The sequence below is a fragment of the Neofelis nebulosa genome, chromosome X (assembly GCF_028018385.1).
Source record: "Neofelis nebulosa isolate mNeoNeb1 chromosome X, mNeoNeb1.pri, whole genome shotgun sequence".
NCBI lineage: Eukaryota > Metazoa > Chordata > Mammalia > Carnivora > Felidae > Neofelis > Neofelis nebulosa.
The window spans coordinates 125,526,877-125,546,880 of NC_080800.1; the positions used below are offsets into that span (position 1 = coordinate 125,526,877).

General features: G+C 56.6%; 1 long non-coding RNA gene across 1 annotated transcript; it reads left to right on the top strand.

Annotated features, from left to right (window-relative positions):
• Positions 1-14,536: 14,536 nt before the first annotated feature.
• Positions 14,537-15,816, top strand: LOC131502665 (uncharacterized). Its single transcript, XR_009257108.1, has 3 exons — positions 14,537-14,581; positions 15,450-15,552; positions 15,709-15,816. It is a non-coding gene; the product is annotated as an uncharacterized LOC131502665 (long non-coding RNA).
• Positions 15,817-20,004: the final 4,188 nt, after the last annotated feature.

Sequence of the window (20,004 nt, forward strand, 5' to 3'; positions counted from 1 at the left end):
ACCCTTTTCATCCTGATGGCTTACCCGGTGAGGGGTGGACAAAAGAGCCTTGCCTTCCTGGGAAAGCTGAGGGAACACGCACACGGCCTGGTGGGTGCGGCAGGAGGAAGGCGAGGGAACAGGTGGCCAGTGCTTGTTGCGGACCGCAGGTAACCAGGCCGGGCCCGCACAGCGAGCCGAGAGCAGAGGGCCGCCCCCTCGAGGGGTTCCGAGTCGGATCTGCCCTGAGTGCACGGAGGCCTCAGGGTCCCTGCGGTTGGCCTTCCCGGGACCTGCAGCTTCAGCGGGCATCCCAAGCTCGGAACACACTCCCTCATCTGTGTCAGAAATGCCCCTGGGCGGCTCCGTTTCTCTTGGTCTCCTGGGAGAGCGAGTGCTTCCTTGCGCACATCTGGAAGGGACCCAGATGGTGCGGGGCGGCACCCAGGATATTTTGACAGACTTGGACCCCACGGAGGGGTGTCCCAAATCTACAACACGCCCAGAGCCCAAGACCTGGCGGTCGGGCTTTGCCTGCTCTCGGTCCAGCACAGCACCTGCTGAGGCTGAAAAGGCCCACCCACGGGGGCCATGTTCAGGTTTGGCTCGGCATTAAAGCCAGGCAGTTAGGCTTTGTGGTTCGGGTCTAACAAAGTCGGTGGCGCTTCCGCAGCAGCTTCCCGCAGGAAAGCCAAGACCCGGCCAGGCCAGACAGCAGCTGCCCAAGTCCCCATGGCAAGCAGATGCTTTCCTAAGCCTTTCCGGCCTCGCCGTCCTTAGAGTCTCGCCACGTGACCGCTGCAAAACCTGCGCCTTGGGCCAGATAGTCGTCATCCTCTAAGGGTCAGACCTGTGATTTCCCCAGGGCTCCTTAGCAAACTGTAGGGGGTTCCGGGGATCGGGGGCTCCTCCGGGAAGAAGACGTGACCAGGAGACACAGCAGCACACAAGCTCTCCTGGGTGGCGCCTGAACAGCCCCATTACCCAGGAGTCCCTCACAGCATGAGACCATCCAGGGGCTTATGGGCAGGGAGCCTATGCAGAACGGGAGTGCTATGGTCTGAATGTTTGTGTCCTCCCCCCCCCACCCCCCCAATACATCTGTTGAAATCCTAAGTGCCAAAGAATGATGGCATTTGGAGGTGGGGCCTTTGGGAGGTGCTTAAGTCATGAAGGTGGAACCCTCATGGGTGGGAGGAGCACCTTGGGAAAGAGGCTGCAGGGAGTTCCCCAGTCCCTGCCACCATGAAAGGACACAGCGAGAAGATGGCGGCTGTGACCCAGGAGGAAGGCCCTCGCTGCACCGTGCGCGGGCACCTTGCCGGCACCTTGCACTTCCAGCCTTCAGCGCCATGAGGAATAAATGTCCCTTCTTCATAAGCCGCTCGGTGTGCGGCGTTGTGTTACCGCAGCCCCATGGGCTAAGGGATGAAGGCAAGGGAAGGGGCCCCTGGGGGAGGCCTCCCTCAGGGAGGGGGCTCAACTCAGCAGCTCAGGGCCCTGGCCCGGGGTCTTAGAAGCATAAGGCTCTATCTTGTGTATTCTCCGCAGATGCAGGGTGAGGTTTGGCGAGGCACGCCAAGCACGCAGGCTCCAAACGGCCCAAACTCGGCTGCTTGGGGCTAGGTTGGAAACAATCACAAACGTGAGGGAAAATGTGAGTCGGGTGCTGGCGGGTGTTTGAGCCAACAGGGTGCAGCAGCCTGCCATGAAGAAGTCCACCGCCTCGGGGGCCCCTGTGCGCAGGACCCGTTTGGCCCATTTGTAGAACACGACCTGAACCCTGCTTTTCCAGTCTCTAAAAGGCTCTGCGGGCTGCCTCTCTCTCCCACGTGGTCCTCCTTTCCCCAGGGCCTCCAGTAGGCAAAAAGCACCAGGAGACGCCTTCTGCTACCAAGATTCAGAGTTCACAACAGAGAGAGACACTGATGGAGAGTGACTCTAATGGCACAGTTCCCGATGGGAGAACATCTCCGAAGGAGACACGTCCGATACTGCAGAAAAGAAACGCTGATGGAAACCCCGAGGACCCGGGTCTCCCTGTCTACAGCATGGGAGGGAAACCGGCTATTAACAACACTTGCACATGGTTCCTCGAGAAAGCACCCAATGGCCCCGTGCCATTTGCAACCTTCCCAGTGTCCCCGAGCCTTGGGCGACTACAGAATGTAACGCCACCAGATAGGAAAGGCTCCTTTGCTGCTGGTCTCTGCAGTACACGGGAGGCTTCGTGGCTTCAGGGCTCTACTTGGTCAGGTGGAACCTGGGCCCCTGACTCCACCTTCCACGGCCTAGGTTGGGCCTTTTCTGACACCTTCCCAGGGGACCGGGGCCCAGAGGAAATGGCCCAGACCCCGTGGAGCACTCAGCACAGCCGCTGTGATGCGGGGCCCTCCGTGCCTGCTCCTGCTGTCCTGTTACCTTGCAGAGCTGTAACGTCAAAGATGCTAAACCCCGCCCAGCTCCTGGTGGGTCACACACAACTTTCTTCCTTCCAAAATGTACACCCTGGGACCGGGTTCACATCGTGGTCTCCACTGTCCCCAAGGACTTCCTTAGTCTGGAAGGGGAGACGGAGCACCCAACTGGGACTCCACGTGGGAGCTGGGCCGGATGCAGGAGCCCCGGGAAGGGAATCGTGAGGGGGACCGGGCCAGGAGTTAGGACTCCCGGAGACAGCGACCTCGAAGCCAGACCACAGGAGAGGGTAGCACGGGGTCTGACCCTGACACGGGCTCCAGGTGTGTCAGACAACAGTGCTGGCCAGACGAGCGGCGGGCCGGGCCAGGGGCCGGTGCCCGGCAGGGGGTGAGAAAAAGCGGCTGGAGGGCTGGAGGGCTGGTGGTTGCAGGCGAGGGTGAGGTGAATGCAGTGGCCAGCAGGGCTGGAGAAGGCAGGCCTGGGATGTGGCGAGGATTTGTGTCCACAACGGATGCGCTCCTTCTGGGCCGTGGCTGAGATAGACCCTCGGGGTGTGAGGTGACCCAACAGCAGGGGAAGGGTGGTGCCTTCGGGGGATGGGGACCAGGAAGGGGGTGGCTCCCGGGACACTGGGAGCAACGGTGGGGGGGGGGGGGACAGGGGGATGTTAAAGGATGGAGTCCAGGGGGTGGGGGTGGGGGCGGCCGAGGGCAAGGCCACAGAGCCAGGCTTGCCCGGTGGAGATGCCGGGCCTCGGGCCCTGTAACCTGGAGCTCGGCGCCCTCCCAGTGGGCACCAGGCTGTGTGGGAGCCGCGGAGAGTCAAGATTGAAATTGCTTTCCCTTCAGCGTGGCTGTCCTCCTGGCCTGGTCAACTGTGCTCTGCTGGAGTCGCCCGGCCTGGGGTTTGGTCCCTGTAAGGCGGCGACACGTCTGGGTCGTCTCCGGGGCCGTTGAAGCCCTGAGGGCCAGTCATTTCTCCCAGAGGGTCCCGAGCACGGAAGCTACCTGAGACAGACTCGTCTGAGCGGTGGTCATGGGTCCCAGGGTTGTAATGCTGGGACTGAGAAGATTTAGCCAAGAGAGACTGGGATTTCCATCATGCCCTTCTTCATGTAGACTGAAGATGGCACAGTGGCTATTTCTTCTTCAGGGGACGAGCTGAGCCTCCTGCCCTAGACTGTTAACCCCAGTAGAGATTCGGGGACTCTTGAAACAAAGAACATAAGGCAACAGTCCTACGGAAGACTTCGGACCTAACAGTGCCTAAATCCAATCAAATCTCTGCCTGCTCTCTGTAGAGTGCCACACTGTGTCTTCATGAATCTTCTTCTCTCCCACATCCCTCCCACCAATAGGTCCTGTCCCTGTCAGTAACCAACAGAGCTCAGGGGCTCTCAAGGGCCACAGTGAAATACCGCTTCCACTCCTTAAAGAGCTCACTGAAGGGAAAATCCTTATGTGTGCAACTAAAGGAAGCCGAGATGCTGTGGAAGAAGAGATGCTAGGAGCCCCCTCCTGAGAAAGCACCAATGATTTTGAAATGGTGGCTTTGTTTTACTTTTGCCTCCCATTTAAATCCTTATCCTCTCAGGGCACGGCCATACAAGACACGCTGACTTCTGGAATGAATGCTTGGTAAACCTGTCTGGAAGCACACAGCCCACGGATCAAGCCTGACTCTAGACCTGGGGCTCCATCGAGGGTTCCAGCCATTGGACTGAAAGGCACCTTGGGAGACCCTCTCTCAGACCCTCTTGGTGTTCCCCTTTTAGACACAAAGTATGGACTCTCAGAGAGGGCCAATGATGCTCCTCAGTGGTGGAGCTGGCACAAGGAGCTAAGATCCTCGCAGGCAGGGCCCTTTCCTCCTATCCAGAGTGAAGATTAAGAACAAAGTTGTCCAGACGCCTAGAGAACACGTATCCCCAAATCCACTGTCCCATCCTCTCACCTATGGCGAAGATGACTTTCATTTGGGTTTTGTGCCACCCCATACCCAGACTCTCCTCTATTTTCAGATACTTCATATTGGTTCCGTCTAGTCACGTCTAGCTAAACAAGTAGGAATGGTCCCTGGGAGTGAGTCTGTGTAAAGCAGGCCCTATGAAAAGTAGCCCCACAGTAAAGAACGTTATTCAGTGTATCTCCTATCAAGGTAATGGCAGGAGAGGACACACGGGGTGGGGTGGGAGTGGGCTCGGGACAAGAGAAGCAAGGTGGGCATGGCAGTGGACCTGTGAAGTGCTTTGTGTCAACAGAACGGAGTATATTCTGAACTTGCAAATCAAGTAATTAAAGGGGGAAATACCGAAGGAGATCCAATTTGCAAGCAGGAGGCCAGAAATCTGGGAAAGCGGAAGCGAAACCACCATATGGAAGAAAGGAAATAGGGCTTCAGAGGTAGGCTTGAGGGACCCTGAATCCAAGTGTCTGCAGGAGGTGATCTGCAAAGGGCATACTCAAGTGCTCCCAAAGTGAGCAGGTCTTGGGCAATGAGAAGGTTTTCTATAGGGAACAAATGGAAACTAAAGACAATCCCCTTGTGATCTGGAGAGGGATGAGCTGAGGAACATGGAGAAGCACAACAAGAGACTCTCAAGCACAGCGGAGGAAGCGGCTGTTCACGCCTAACACCGGCGCGTTGGGTAACGCTGTGTCTGAGGTGTTGTGGGTAAAACTGAGGTTGGGGAACAAGACGAATGCTCACACCGTGCTCCATCACAGCCCTACTCTGGGGACAACATGACCCGGGGGCAAGAAACCAGGACTTTTTGTTGAAAACAGGCCCAACTAACCAGCAGGAGGAGTTGGAAGAGACCAAAGAAAGAAACGGGGGGGGGGGGGTAGGTGGCAGGAAGAAACGGGAGGGTTACCAACCAAACCCTACTCTGAGGAAACTTGACCTGGGGGCAAGAAGACAAGATTCTTTGAGCCTATCTGAGCAGGACCAACTAACCATCAGGAACAGTTGGAAGAAAACAAAGTGGGAAGTGAGGGGGGCAGGAATAAAAGGGGGCTACCAACTGGAACACTGCGCTGAGGGAACTTGACCGTGGGGCAAGATAACAGGACATTTTGTTGGGGTCTCTCACAGCAGGACCTACTAACCAGCAAGAGTAATTGGAAGACCCAAAAGGGAAGTGAAGGTGGGGGCAGTAATGATGGGCTACCAAGTGAGACACCACTCTGAGGACAACTTGATGTAGGGGGCAAGAAAACAGGAGTCTTGGTTGCACACAATCTGAGCAGGACTAACTAACCAGGAAGAAGAGTGGGAAGAGACCAAAGACAGAAGTGTGGGGCACGCAAGAAAACCTAGGGCAAGAAAACAGGACTCTTTGTTGGGGTCTATCTGAGCAGGACATCTAACTGGGAGGAACAGTTAGAAGAGACCAAAGTGGGAAGTGTGTGTTGGGGGAAGGGGGAATAAGATGGGAGCTATGACTGAGACCCGACTCTGAGGACAACTTGACTTAGGGGACAAGAAAATAGGACTCTTTGATGGGGCCTATCTGAGCAGGACCAACTAAGCAGCAGGAACTGTTGGAAGAGACCAAAGCGGGAATTGGGTGGGGACAGGAATAAAGGGGGGCTAACAACTGAGACCCTACTCTGGAGACAACTTGACCTAGGGAGCATTAAAACAAACAATACTCTTGGTGGGGCCTATGTGAGCAGGACCAACTAACACGCAGTAACAGTTGGAAGAGACCAAACCTGGAAGAGTGTTGGGGTCAGGAAAAAAAGTGGGGCTAACAGTTGAAACCCAACTCTGGACAATCTGAGCTGGTGGCAAGAAAATGACTCTTTGTTGGGGCCTATCTGAGCAGGACCAACTAACCAGGAGGAACAGTAGGAAGAGTCGAAAGCAGGAAGTGTGTGTGTTGGGGGGGGGAGAAGCAGGAATAAAAGGGGGTACCAACTGAAACCCTAGTCTGAGGACAACTTGACCTGGAGGCAAGAAAACAGGACTCTTTGTTGAGGGCTATATAAGCAGGACCAAGTAACCAGCAGGAACAGATGGAAGAGACCAAAGCAGAAAGTATGTGGGGGGCTGGAAGAAAAGGGGTACTACCGACTGAGCCCCAACTCAGAGGACAACTTGTGCTGGGCGCAAAAAAACAGGATTTTTTGTTGGGGCCTATCTGAGCAAGACCAACTAACAAGCAGGAACATTTGGAAGAGACCCAAGCAGAAAGTGTGTGTGTGGGTGGGGGGCAGAAATCAAAGAGGAGGCTACCAACTAGGACCCTCCTCTGGTGACAACTTGATCTAGGCCGCAGGAAAATAGGACTTTTTGTTGAGGCCTATCTAGGTAGAACAAGTAACCAGCAGGAACAGTTGGAAGAGACCAAACCAAAAAGTGTGGGTGGGCAGGAATAAAAGGGGAGGCTACCATCTGAGACCCTACCCTGGGGACAACTTGACCTAGGGAGCAAAACAAAACAAAACAAAACAGGAATCTTGGTGGGGCCTCTCTGAGCAAGACCAACTAACCAGCAGGAACAGTTGAAACAGATCAAAGAGGGAAGTATGTGGGGAACAGGAATAATGGGGGGGGGATACAAACTGAAACTCAACTCTGAGGACAACTTGAACTCGGGGCAAGAAAACAGGAGTATTGCTGGGGCCTGAGAAGGAACATCTAACGAGTAGGAACAGTTGAAAGACACCAAATCAGGACGTGTGTGTCGGGGGGTGGCAGTAGTAAAAGGGGGACTCCCAACTGAAATCATACTCTGAGGACAACTTGATTTGAGGGCAGGAAAACAGCACTTTTTGTTGGGGCCTATCTAAGCAGGACAAACTATCCACCCGGAACAGTTGGAAGAGACCAAAGCAGGAAGTGGGGGGGGGGGCAGGAGTAAAGCGGGGTGGGGGGGCGCCAAAGTAAGACCCTACTCTGGGGAAAACCTGACCTAGGGGGCAAGAAAACAAGACTCTTTCTTTGGGCATATCTGAGCAGGACCAAGTAACCACAAGGAGAATTTTGGAAGAAACCAAGGAGGGAATTGTGTGTGGTGCATGAATAAAAGGGGTGCTACCACCTTAAACCCAACTCTGAGGACAACTTACTTTGGGGCAAGAAAACATGACTTATTCTTGGGGCCTATCTGAGCAGGACCAACTAAACAGCAGGAAGTGTTGGGAGAGAACAAAGCAGGAATGGGGGGAGCAGGAATACAAAGGGAGGCTACAAATGAGAACCTACTCTGGGGACAACATGACCTAGGGGAGAGAAAATAGGACTCTTTGTTGGGCCCTATATGAGCAGGACAAACTTACCAACAGGAGTGGTTGGACGAGACCAAGGAGGGAAGCGTGTGGGGTGCAGGAAACAAGGTGGGCTACGAACTTAAACCCAACTCTGAGGACAATTTACCTGGGGGCAAGAAAACATGACTTATTCTTTGGGCCTATCTGAGCAGGACCAACTAACCAGCAGGAACAGTTGGAAGAGATCAAAGCAGGAATTGGAGGGGGGCAGGAATGAAAAGGACGCTACAAATGAGACCCTACTCTGGGGACAACATTTTCTAGGGGGCAAGAAAATAGGACACTTTGTTGGGCCCTATATGAGTAGGACAAACTAACCAACAGAAGAGGTTGGAAGAGACCAAGGAGGGAAGTGTGTGGGGTGCAGGAATAAAAGGGGGGCTACCAACTTAAATCCAACTCTAAGGACCCCTTGACCTGGGGACAAGAAAATAGGACTCTTTGTTGGGACCTATCTGAAAGGGAACAACTTACCTCCAGGAACACTTGGAACAGACCAAAGTGGGAAGTGTCAGTTGGGAGGGGCATTAATAAAAGGAGGGCTCCCAACTGACACACTACTCTGAGGACAACATGACCTTGGGGGCAAGTAAACAGGACTCTTTTGCAGGGCCTATCTAAGCAGGACCAGCTAACCAGCAGGAACAGTTGTTAGAGACCCAAGCAGAAAGTGTGGGGAGGAAGGAATAAAACGGGAGGCTACCAACTGAGACCATACTCTGGGGAAAACTTGACCTCGAGGGCAAGAACAGGACTCTTTGTTGGGGACCAAGCAGGACCGACAAACCAGCAGGAACAGTTGGAGCAGACCACAGTGGGAAATGGGGGGACAGCAATAAAAGTGGGGCTACCAATTTACACCCTACTCTGAGGACAACCTGGAACAAGAGAACAGGACTCTTTGTTAGGGCCTATCTGACCAGGACCAACTAACCAGCAGGAGAATTTGGAAGAGACCAAAGAGGGGTGTTGGCTTAAAAGGGGCCTACGGACTGAGACCCTACTCTGAGGACAATGTGACCTGGAGCAGGAAAATAGGACTCTTTACTGGGGCCTATCTGAGAAGTACCAACTAAGCAGCAGGAGTAGTTGGTAGGGATCAAAGCGGGAAGTGGTGGGGGAGGGAATAAAAGGGGGGCTTCAAACTGAGACACTACCCTGGGGACAATTTGAATTAGGGATCAAGAAAACAGGACTCTTGGTGGGGCCTATCTGAGCAGGACCAACCAACCAGCGGGTACAGTTGGAGCACACCGATGTGGGAAGTGTGTGTGGGGGGGGCAGGAATAAAAGGGGGTCTACCAACTAAGATCCTACTCTGAGGACAACTTGACCTAGGGGGCAATAAATCAGGATTCTTTGGGGGGCCTATCTGAGCAGGACCGACTAACTCACAAGAACAGTTGGAAGAGGCCAAAGTGGGAATTGGGGGGGAAGAAATAAAATGGTGGCAACCAACTGAGACCCTACTCTGAGGACAACTGGACCTAGGGGGCAACAAAACAGGAAACTTGGTCTGGGCCTCTCTGAGCAGGATCAACTAATCAGCAGGAAGAGTTGGAAGAGACCAAAGCGAGAAGTGTGGGGGTTCAGACATAAAACAGGGCAACCAAGTCAGACCCTACTCCGAGGACAACTTGACCTTGGGGGCAAGAAACGGGACTCTTTCTTCGGGGCTATCTGAGAAGACGCACTCACCAGCAGGAACAGTTGGAAGAGACCAGAGCAAGAAGCGTTGTGGGACAGGAATAAAAAGGGGGCTACCAATGGAGACAGTACTCTGACGGCAAGTTAATCTGGGGGTAAGAAAACAGGACTTTTTCTTGGGGCCTATCTGAGCAGGAGCAACTAACTAACAGGAGAAGTTGGAAGAGGCCACGAAGGGAAGTGTGTGAGGTACAGGAATAAAAGCGGGGGCTACCACCTTATACCCAACTCTGAGAACAACTTGACCTGGGGGCAAGGAGACACGATTATTTTGGGGCCTATCTGAGCAGTACCGACTAACCAGTAGTAAGAGTTGGAAGAGAACAAAGCAGGAACTGTGTGTGTGTGTGTGGGGGGGGGGCAGTGGCAGGAATAAAAAGGGGGCTACCAATTAAACCCTACTTTGAGGACAGCTTGACCTAGGGGCATGAAAATAGGATTCTTTGTTGGGGCCTATCTGAGCAGGATAAAGGAACAGTTGCAAGAGACTAAATTGAGAAGTGGTGGTGGGGGGCTATAAAAGGGGTGCTACCAACTAAGACCCTACTCTGGAAACAACTTTACCTAGGAGGCAGAAAATAGGTTTCTTTGATGGGGCCTATCTGAGCAATACCAACTAAACCAGCAGGAAGGGTTGGAACAGTGCAAGGCGGGAAGTGTCGGGGGGGCAGCAATAAAAATGGTGCTCCCAACTGAGACCGTACTCTGAGGACAGCTTGACTCTGGGGGCCAGAAAACAGGACATTTTTTGGGGGGCCTATCTGAGATTGATGTCTAACCAGCAGGAACATTTGGAAGAGACTAATGCAGGAAGTGTGGGGGGCAGGAATAAAAGGGGGGGGGCTAGTAACTGAGACCGTACTCTGAGGACAACTTGATCTAGGGGGCAAGAAAACAGGGCTCTTTGTTGGGACCTATCTGATAAGGACGAACTAACCAGCAGGAACAGTTGGAAGAGAGCAAAGCAGGAAGTGGGGTGGGGAGGGAATAAAAGGGGGACTACAAACCGAAATCCTACTCTGAGGACAAGTTGACTTGGTGGCAAGAAAATAAGACTTTTTGTTGTGGCCTATCTGAGCAGGACCACCCAACCAGCAGGAAAATTTGGAAGGTCCAAACCAGGAAGGTGGGGGGGCAGGAACAAATGGGGGGCTACAAATTGAGATGCTACCCTGTGGACAACTTGACAGACGAGGCAAGAAAACATGACTCTTATTGGGGCCTATCTGAGTCGGACCAACTGACGAGCAGGAACAGTTGGACGAGATCAAAGCAGGAAATGGGGAGGCAGGAATAAAAGTGGACACCAACTGAGATCCTACTCTATGGCCAACGTGACCTGGGGGGCAAGAAACCAGGGCTCTTCCTTCTGGCCTATCTGAGCGGTACTACCTAATCAGCAGGAAGAGCTGGAAGACACCAAAGCAGGAAGTGTGGGAGGCATGAGTAAAAGGGGGGCTACCAACTAAGACCCTACTCTGAGGACAACTTGAACTGGGGCAAGTAAACAGGGCTCTTTGTTGGGGCCTATCTGACCAGGACCAACTAGCCACCAGGAGTAGTTGAAGAGACCAAAGCAAGAAGTTTGCCAGGGCAGGTATAAACGGGGGCTACCAACTGAGACCCTAATCTGAGGATGACTTGACCTGGGGGCAAGAAAACAGGACTCCCTTTTGTGGCCCATGTGAGCAGGACCAAGTAACCAATAGAACAGTTGGAATGGACCAAAGCAGGAAGTGGGGGGGGGGGCAGGAAAAAAGGGAGGCAACCAACACACACCCTACTCTGAGGACAACGTGACCTCGGGGGCAAGAAAACAGAACTCTTGGTTCGTGCCTATGTGAGCTGGACCAACTAACCAGCAGGAACAGTTGGAAGAGACCAAATCAGGAAGTGTGTTTGGAGGAGTGGCAGGAATATAAAGGGGACTACCAAATTAAACCAGACGCTGAGAACAACGTGACCTAGGGGCATGAAATTAGGACTCTTTCTTGCAGCCTACTTGAGAAGGAACAATTAACCAGCAGGAACACTTGGACGATACCAAAGCAGGAACTGGGTGGATCAGGAATAAAAGGGGGCTACCAACTAAGACCCCACTCTGGAGACAACTTGACCTAAGGGGAAAGAAAACAGGAATCATGGTGCAGCCTATCTGAGCAGGGCCAACTAACCAGCAGGAAGAGATGAAAGAGACCAAAGTGAGAAGTGTGGAGGGGGGGAAGCAATAAAAGGGGGGCTACAAACTTAAACCCAACTCTGAGGACAACTTGACCTGGGCCAAGGAAACAGGAATATTTGTTGGGCCTTATCTGAACAGGACCAACTAACCAGCAGGAGTGGTTGAAAGAGACCAAACCAGGAAGTGTGTGTGTGTGTGTGTGGGGGGGGGTGGTCAGCAGGTACAAAAGGGGGGTGCCAAATTAAACACAACTATGAGGACAACTTGTCCTAGGGGCAGGAAAATAGGATTCTTTGTTGAGACATATACAAGCAGGACAAACTAACCTATAGGAACAGTTGGAAGAGACCAAAGCAGGAAGGGGGAGGCAGGAATAAAAGGGGTTAGGCTACCACCTGAAATCCTACTCTGAGGTCAACTTGACCTAGTGGAATAAAAATAGGACTCGTAGTTGGGGCCTATCTGAGCAGGACCAATTAACCAGCAGGAACAGGTTGAAAAGACCGAAGCAGGAAGTGTGGGGTGGGCAATAGGAATAAAAGAGGGGGGCCCCAACTGACTCCCTACTCTGATGACCACTTGACCTGGGGGAAAGAAAATAGGACTCTTTGTTGGGCCCTATCTGAGCAGGACCAAGTAACAAGCAGGAACCGTTGGAAGAGACCAAAGTAGACAGTGTGGGAGGGCAGGAAAATAAAGGGGGGGCTACCAAGTAAGACCCTACTCTGGGGACAACTTGATCTAGATGGTAAGAAAACAAGACTGTTCGGTCCTATCTGAGCAGGAGCAAATAACCAGCAGGAGCCTTTGGAAGAGAGCCAAGCGGGAATGGGGGGGGGATAAGAGGGGGGCTGCCAAATGGGACCCAATTCTGAGGACAACTTAACCTGGCGGCAAGATAATGGGACTCTTTGGGGGCCAATCTGAGTAGGACCAACTAACCAGTGGGAACAGTTGGAAGAGGCCAAAGCAGGAATTGGGGGGGCAGGAATAAAAGGGGGGCTACCGGCTGAGACCATACTCTGAGAACAACATGACAAAGCAGGCAAGTAAATTAAGACTCTTTTGGAGCCAGTATGAGTAGGACCATCTAACCAGCAGGAAGAGTTGGAAGAGACCAAAGCAGGAAGTGTGGTGAGTAGGAATGAAAGGGGCCTAGTAACTGAGACCCTACTCGGAACACAACTTGACCCAGGGGGCAAGAAAACAGGACTCTTTATAGGGGCCTGTTGAGCAGGACCAACTACACATCAGGAATCGTTGGAAGAGACCAAACCGGTAAGTGGGAGGGAGCAGGAGTAAAAGGGGGGCTGCCAACTGAGTCCCTACTCTGAGGACAACTTGTGTTGGGGACAAGGCAACAGAACTCTTTGTTGTGACATATCTGAGCATGACCAACAAACCAGTGATTACAGTTGGAAGAGACCAAAGCAAGAACTGTCTGTGTGTGGGGGGGGGGGCGGTGCGACAGGAATAAACGGGGGGGGGGGCTACCAACTGCAACAATACTCTGAGGACAACTTGACATGGGGTCAAGAAAATAGAACACTTTGTTGGGGCCCTGTCGGAGCAGAACCAACCAACCAGCAAGAACAGCTAGAAGAGACCAAAGCAAGAAGAGAGGGGGGAGGAATAGAAGGGGGGCTACCAACTGAGACACTCCTCTGAGGACAACTTGTCCTAGGAGCAAGAAAACAGGAGGCTTTGTTCAGGCCTATCTGAGCAGGACCAAGTAACCAGCAGGAACGGTTGGAAGAGAGAAAAGTCGGAAGTGTGTGTGGCGGGGTGGCAGGAATAATAGCGGGGACGGGCCCAGGCTCTTCTGCAGCAGGTGTCGGGACTTCATGGAGATCCGCAGGGCCCATCCCGCCCCGGGGAGAGGAGATCAGCCTGGGCCGCGGTGCCGGGCTACCTGTAGAGGGTGGCCGCAGGCCCCGTCCACTCAACTGTGCCTCGGGGATCTGAGGAAGCTGAGGACCTTGGGGTGAGGGACAGGATCCTAGGTCAGGAAAGGGCAGGGACGCAGGACGGGGCCACGGTGTCCAGGTGGGGGTCAGAGGGAGGACTGAGTGACTCAGGTCCCCAGGGCAGAGGGGACGTCCCAAAGTTCAAGACCTCACGCCTTCTGAGAAGGGCCCTTGGGAGGCATGGGGACTCGCGGAGGAGAGTCGGGCCAGACTTCCGCAGCCGGGTCTCAGAGACACCGGAGGAGGCGCAGGGGGCGGGGGGAGCACTGGGACACCTCAGTTCTGAAGAGGGCAGGGCCCGTGTCCTGGGGCGATTCCTAATGAGGAGCAGAGGGATCTGCAGGCAAAGGAGCCAGGACCCCACAACAGAGTCAGTCCACGCAGGCCCCCGGGAGGGATGGGGACACTGGGCGAGGCTGGACTTGGGCATCCGGGTCTCGGATCACCCGGACCGGGAGTGGGGGTCGGATGGGTGAGCTGGGGAGAACCGAGGACCCGCTGTCGGTCGGTCGGGAGCAGCCGCTCCGGCGGGCAGAGGGGAGGAGGGCCCAGGTGCTGTCAGGAGACCAGGTCCACCCCAGCCCAGAGCTACGAAGTCAGTCCGTGCCGCAGGCCCGGGGAGCCCCTGCATCGGGTGGCCAGAGGTGGCGGGCGCCCCGTCACTGAGCCTGGGCGGTGCGTCCCAGAGACCTTCGGACCCCGATCTGAGGGGCACGAGTTCCCTTCGTCAGCGGCCACGCGCCCAGGCCATCCCCGGGGTGCAGGAGGCCACGGAGGGAACACCAAGGGAGGGACTCCGACCCCCAGAACGGTGGCCCCGGCCCGGAAGGCGACCCCTAGCGGCAGCCTAGGGAAGCCCCTAGTGGGAATAAGGGCCCGCGGGGTGTCTGGACTTCCGCATCCGGGTCTCAGGAGACTGGCGGGGCGGGGTGGGGCGGGGCGGGGCGAGGGGGCCTCGGCGTCGTCGGCGTCTTCCGGCCGCGCCTGGAATCCCGTCAGGCATCCCTTCAGGCGCGGGAAGGGCGCCGAGCCTCGTGGGCTTCGAGGTGAGGCCCAGAGGGAGGAGCGAGGGAGCCGGGACCCAGAGGGGAATGAGTCCGGCGGTGGGGGCGGCGGTGGAGGCCGCAGGGTGGCGCGACCACGACGACTGTGACCAGGGCGTGAGGCGTGGGCGGCCTCGGGCTCTGGGTCCCAGCCCGACTGAGAGCTGGTTGCGCGCGAGGAGCCGGCGTCAGGCGGCAGAGCCCGAGGCCCAGGCCGCCCAGGGAGTCCGGATGGGGACGAGAGGACAGGGCTGAGGGACCCCAAGGAACCCATGTGAGCCCCTGCCATCGGCCCCGGGCCTCCCCGGACTTGGTCGCCTCGTGCGACGCCAGCCGCCTTGGCCCGGACCTCGCCGGGCCGGGAGGGCTCTGGTGGGAGGCAGCGGGCCCGGGGCTCCCCGGGAGAGCCCTGCGGGAGGACGGCCGGAGGCCCCTTGGACCCCAGCCCCGGGGCCGCCGTCGGAAAGCCGCCCCCGCGGTGGGGCCGGGCGAGGGGAGGGCCTGGGTGTGCGGGGCTGGACCCCGGTCAGCCGAGGCAGGATCCCGGGCCCTGACCGGGGTGCAGGGGAGAGAGGAGGCGCTGCCTCCCAGCCCAGGACACCCACGTAGGGCCCAGGAGGCCTGCCCTGCCGCTCGGGTCCGCTCTGGCTGTCAGCGGAGGCCCAGAAGGGGCAGGTCCAGGCTGGATGGGGTGGGGGCTCCCGGGGTGGGGTGGCGGCCAGAGTCCTGGCCAGAATCTCCTGGCCGCAGTGGGGGGTGGGGGCCCGGGGCGGTGCACGCGGTCTGCCCCCACCCTGAGACCCTGAGGCGCCCCCTCCCTCCCTCGCTCCCTCCGTCCCTCCCTCCCTCCCTCCCTCCCTCCGTCTTCCAGGGGCTCGGAGAGCTCTGGAGTTGAGGCCTTGGTCTGAGGCAGGAGTCCCGAGGTCACAGAGCAGAGGAAGCGCGGCCGCGTGCCAGTCGGTTGTCCAGGCGAGGTGCGTGCTCCGCGCGTGGGGCCGGGGGCTCGCCCATCCCACCCCAGAGGGGACCCGTCGGCCCCCAACCCCCACGCGGCCCCGCTCTCAGGCCTGGGAGCCCGGGCTCTGTGGGCTGGGCCTCCCCCTGAGGAGCCACCCCTCTTCTGTCTTCAGGGTCTGGCGACCATCATGCCCCTGTGTCAGATGAGTGAGCTCTGCAAGGCCGAGGAGGAGCCCAGACAGGCCCCGCTGCCATGGGATGTACCGCTGTGGGAGGCGGAGGACGAGGAGGTGGAGGTGGTGGAGGTGGAGGTGGTGGAGGTGGAGGTGGAGGTGGTGGAGGTGGAGGAGGTGTATATTGTGGAAGCGGAGCAGGTGCATGCGGAAGAGGAGGTGGATGTGGAGGGGGACGTGGAGCACGTAGAGGTGGAGGAGGTGGAGGAGGTGGAGGAGGTGGAGGAGGTGGAGGAGGAGGGCGAGGCACTGTCTGCCCGAGAGTCAGAGGAGTGAGCTCTGGAAGCTTGAGGAAGAGCAGTGCATCCTGCTCCTGTTGGATGCACTGCTGTGGGAGGGGAGGACGAAGAGGAGGAGGCGGATGTGGAGGAGGAGGAGGCACCATCTCCCTCTCCATCCTCCTCTTCCTCCCTGTCCTCCTCCTGCTCTGCCCAGTTTCTGGTCCCCTGGAGGAGGGATCTGCTGCTGGCTTCCAGAGCCCCAGAGCCCTCACAGCCCCTGCCCTTCCCCAAATGCCATGGCAGGTGCTCCATTGAGCCAGTGGGACCTTGGCCCCAGCAGCCCGGAGGAGATGGGGTGGAGTACCTGGGGGCACTTGGAAGTGGCCCAGTCCCTGTGTCAGATGTGAATTCTTGTACACTTTTGGCGGGACCGTGACAGGATACAGTTGTGGTGGAAAACGGTTTGGTGTGCCATCGAAAGATTCAGAATGGAATCCCTGCGTGGTCCAACAATCCTAATTAATTCTGGGTGTCTTCGCAAAGAGTGGAAAGTTGGGTTCCAAGCTTCTGTCGCTCCCTTGCTCACAGGTGCAAGTGTTCACGATAGTTGAAGTGCTGGTGTGATATTATGGCATATGCAGAAAATATATTTGTGGTCATTGAGATGACTAAAATACATTTCTTTCAAATATCTACGTGGAGCATCTGGGCGTCTCATTCGGTTAAGTGTGCGACTTTGGCTCAGGTCGTGATCTCACGGTTTGTCTGTTGGAGCCCTGCGTCGTAGGGTCTGTGCTGACAGCTCAGATCCTGGAGGCCGCTTTGGATTCTGTGTCTCTCTGTCTCTCTCTCTGCCCCTCCTCCTTTGTGGGGGAGTGAGTGTTCTCTTTTTGTGTCTCAGAAATGAATAAATAAACATTAAAAACATAATAAAAAAGTAAACCAAAATACATAGCTGGTCTTGTTCCAGGGTCTGTCTCAGACCTCCCCAAATGCTTCTAATCCCAAAGCTTGAGGAAGGAATCCCTAAAAGATGAAGGTGTCTTGTTATGTCAATGAGGTGAGTCCGGGCATCTCCCAAGCACGGGGCCTGATTGCCAGGTGAGTGGACCATGTGCTTAGAGGATGGGCGCTTTCATTCCTCCTCCCTCCGCTGCCAGGGAGGGCCGAGGGGCTGCAGAGTGAGTGAGGAAGCCTCCAGAAAACCCCGAAGGGAGGCGTTGAGGGAGGTTTCAGGTGTTTGAACTTGCAGGTGTGTGGGGGAGGGCCGCACTCTGATGGTACGGCAGCCTCGCCCCTCTGCCCACATACGCAGGCAGCTCTTGTGTCTGGCTCTTCCTGAGCTCCATCCTTTCACAATCGAGAGGTGAGCTACCGGGTAGCTTGTTTGCCTGAGTTCCGTGAGCCACTCTAGCCAATTCACGGAACCTGAGGACGGGGTGGTGGGAACCTCTGATTTAGAGCCTCTCGGTCGCAAGCAGGGGTGACGGCCCGGGGTTTGGGACTGGCGGGAGTAGGGGTGGGCAACCTTGTAGGCCCGAGCGCCGGCCCTGTGGACTGCGATGCTGTCTCTGGGTGGAGAGTGGCAGAAGCAGGATGAACTCTGGGCCACCCCGCCGGGCCCGCCCCTGGCTGTGTGACAGTGCTGTCAGGCTGCCTCCAGGCCCGGCAGTCAGTTTGCATCACCAGCGTCGTGGCAGCTTAGGAGGGCAGCGCCTCCGGCTTCCCTCAGGAGGAGGGCTAAGCTTCCAGGAGCAGTTCTGGAACACCAAGATCACAAAGCCCTGTCCGTGCCCGGCAGGTCCCCAAGCCTAGGGCTGGCTTTTGCTCCACGGTCGCAGAATCACTGTGTCCTTTCAGTAATCAGACTATGTCGTTTCCGTCGGCCCCTCTTCTCCCCCAGACCCTTTTGTCTGGAGGGGTCCTACCCAAGAGGGACTGAAGCATCTTGGCAGAGCAACGTTGTCGTAGAAGTGAACCAGGAAGACTCGTCACGGTCAGGGGCTAGTCAGGGTGACAGCCTGAATTTTCAGCAGTGTTTGAAATGGGGGCACGTGACCCTTTTCATCCTGATGGCTTACCCGGTGAGGGGTGGACAAAAGAGCCTTGCCTTCCTGGGAAAGCTGAGGGAACACGCACACGGCCTGGTGGGTGCGGCAGGAGGAAGGCGAGGGAACAGGTGGCCAGTGCTTGTTGCGGACCGCAGGTAACCAGGCCGGGCCCGCACAGCGAGCCGAGAGCAGAGGGCCGCCCCCTCGAGGGGTTCCGAGTCGGATCTGCCCTGAGTGCACGGAGGCCTCAGGGTCCCTGCGGTTGGCCTTCCCGGGACCTGCAGCTTCAGCGGGCATCCCAAGCTCGGAACACACTCCCTCATCTGTGTCAGAAATGCCCCTGGGCGGCTCCGTTTCTCTTGGTCTCCTGGGAGAGCGAGTGCTTCCTTGCGCACATCTGGAAGGGACCCAGATGGTGCGGGGCGGCACCCAGGATATTTTGACAGACTTGGACCCCACGGAGGGGTGTCCCAAATCTACAACACGCCCAGAGCCCAAGACCTGGCGGTCGGGCTTTGCCTGCTCTCGGTCCAGCACAGCACCTGCTGAGGCTGAAAAGGCCCACCCACGGGGGCCATGTTCAGGTTTGGCTCGGCATTAAAGCCAGGCAGTTAGGCTTTGTGGTTCGGGTCTAACAAAGTCGGTGGCGCTTCCGCAGCAGCTTCCCGCAGGAAAGCCAAGACCCGGCCAGGCCAGACAGCAGCTGCCCAAGTCCCCATGGCAAGCAGATGCTTTCCTAAGCCTTTCCGGCCTCGCCGTCCTTAGAGTCTCGCCACGTGACCGCTGCAAAACCTGCGCCTTGGGCCAGATAGTCGTCATCCTCTAAGGGTCAGACCTGTGATTTCCCCAGGGCTCCTTAGCAAACTGTAGGGGGTTCCGGGGATCGGGGGCTCCTCCGGGAAGAAGACGTGACCAGGAGACACAGCAGCACACAAGCTCTCCTGGGTGGCGCCTGAACAGCCCCATTACCCAGGAGTCCCTCACAGCATGAGACCATCCAGGGGCTTATGGGCAGGGAGCCTATGCAGAACGGGAGTGCTATGGTCTGAATGTTTGTGTCCTCCCCCCCCCACCCCCCCAATACATCTGTTGAAATCCTAAGTGCCAAAGAATGATGGCATTTGGAGGTGGGGCCTTTGGGAGGTGCTTAAGTCATGAAGGTGGAACCCTCATGGGTGGGAGGAGCACCTTGGGAAAGAGGCTGCAGGGAGTTCCCCAGTCCCTGCCACCATGAAAGGACACAGCGAGAAGATGGCGGCTGTGACCCAGGAGGAAGGCCCTCGCTGCACCGTGCGCGGGCACCTTGCCGGCACCTTGCACTTCCAGCCTTCAGCGCCATGAGGAATAAATGTCCCTTCTTCATAAGCCGCTCGGTGTGCGGCGTTGTGTTACCGCAGCCCCATGGGCTAAGGGATGAAGGCAAGGGAAGGGGCCCCTGGGGGAGGCCTCCCTCAGGGAGGGGGCTCAACTCAGCAGCTCAGGGCCCTGGCCCGGGGTCTTAGAAGCATAAGGCTCTATCTTGTGTATTCTCCGCAGATGCAGGGTGAGGTTTGGCGAGGCACGCCAAGCACGCAGGCTCCAAACGGCCCAAACTCGGCTGCTTGGGGCTAGGTTGGAAACAATCACAAACGTGAGGGAAAATGTGAGTCGGGTGCTGGCGGGTGTTTGAGCCAACAGGGTGCAGCAGCCTGCCATGAAGAAGTCCACCGCCTCGGGGGCCCCTGTGCGCAGGACCCGTTTGGCCCATTTGTAGAACACGACCTGAACCCTGCTTTTCCAGTCTCTAAAAGGCTCTGCGGGCTGCCTCTCTCTCCCACGTGGTCCTCCTTTCCCCAGGGCCTCCAGTAGGCAAAAAGCACCAGGAGACGCCTTCTGCTACCAAGATTCAGAGTTCACAACAGAGAGAGACACTGATGGAGAGTGACTCTAATGGCACAGTTCCCGATGGGAGAACATCTCCGAAG